Raw genomic sequence first — 1,824 nt, 5'->3', positions numbered from 1 at the left:
GAATACCACAATGTGTAATGAAAGAATGAAGCGTTTCGAACTCGTGAGGCGTTTAGTTCATATTGTGGCAGCGTTTATTCTCACGGTAACGGTTTTGAGTTTCTTTCTGTGATCTGGAATACTTTCTTGTGTTGGGAGAGATAAAATAATTATGAAGATCATAATCACCTCCCACAGTCACTGGACCGGTGGGCGCCCCTGACCGCTAACTCTCTCCAAGCTTCTCGTTTCTCTGTTTATATAAGAGCATCACCCAGGCAGAGACCAGTCAATTCATTTTCATTTTTGTCTGTCTCTCTTCCTTTCTCCCTTGACTCTCCTTTGCTTGATGGTTTTGGATTCTGTTCTTGACTTCTTCAAGGAAAACACGATCTTGATATGTGATATTTAGTAAGCTGTTGTAACACTTCATTTCGGTTGCTTTGATTTCTTGGACCTGTTCTGCTGTTAAGGTCCGGGATTCACATGTTTATATGACCAGAGAGCAAATCAACCTGATCTTAGATTTCAGTGAGATCTTGCCGTTTCAGATGATGTTTGGGTAATGATTCCGTCGTTTGTGCAATCCTGGCTTTACTTCTATCTTTGATCTGTTACTATAGCTCCAAAGTACTTACAATACCGCATAATATCTAACTTTTACCCCTTATTTTGTATATCAGAAGTAATGACATGGGTGTTGCTGGTCACATGTTTGAATTCCTTAGCAATAATTTCCATGCCACGGGCCCTGGAAGTATTGTCTATCCGTTCAACAGTTAAGCTAGCTCTGGTTCAATTCTAGTTAATTAGTTAATGTTATCAGCAAATCGTTAGTTGACGTTTCGTCCTCCATTGCTTACCTTCAGCAGTTATGATTCTTTCAAGGACTATGTTGGGAAAAAGATGGTGAGAGCAAATAGCCTTGCCTAACTCCAACTGTTGTTCTAAACCTATTTCGTATGTTGCCACTGAGGTAAACTGCATTCGCTGCTTTGCTGTTCTAAATGACAGTGACCAGGTTGATAGTGCTAATCGCATATGCTGGTTATTGAATAAGCTTATACCCATTCACCTATGAATGTGTAACTATTCTACATAATTAGTGTTGGCATTTTATATGTGACTAAGGAAGAACGGTTCACCTGGGCTGATTGAGAGGAAATATATTGTTAATACCTGTTTTGAATAACAACTAATCGATAATCACCATTTGATGCATATAGCTTTTATTCCAATAATATTGATTTATAGGAATTATTGATCTTCCAATTGGTATAAATTACCTCCGAAGAGGGATCAGCCTGGGCCAAGGAAGAAAACAGTTTAGTAATAGGAATGTTAATGCGATTTAATCCTGTAGTCAGACTTGGACGAGTGCTATATCTAGTCATGGAAAATGGTCATGCACTAAATACGCACTCCCCCACTCACTATAACCACGACAGTTTTACTCATCGTAAGCATGATTAATTAACTTATTGTAATCGTGATTATTTTGCTCATTGTAACAATTATTATTTTGCTTATTATTACCATAACTATCATTACATCCTCTTACATGGTTTTTGTGTTGACGACTCGTTATTACCGTAATTTCTCAGCCAATGATAATCAAGATTACTATGCTTAATGTACGTATAGGCTTCAAACCTGCATGGCCCCGAGAAAACAAGAATTTCTCTTTGCTCCCACTTGTGTGCTCACCTTCCTCTCCCTTGCCACCGCTGCATGCCGTCGCTCGCTTCCTCCTGCTTATAACTCATGGCATTTGGGTAGAGGGTTACAGCGCCTGCAGTATCTGTGGTTACAGCCTGGCTGAATCTTGCGTCTTGGGGTTTGGTG

The sequence above is a fragment of the Penaeus monodon genome, chromosome 28 (genome assembly GCF_015228065.2).
Source record: "Penaeus monodon isolate SGIC_2016 chromosome 28, NSTDA_Pmon_1, whole genome shotgun sequence".
NCBI classification, from domain to species: Eukaryota; Metazoa; Arthropoda; class Malacostraca; order Decapoda; family Penaeidae; genus Penaeus; species Penaeus monodon.
This window is presented reverse-complemented; position numbering follows the sequence as displayed.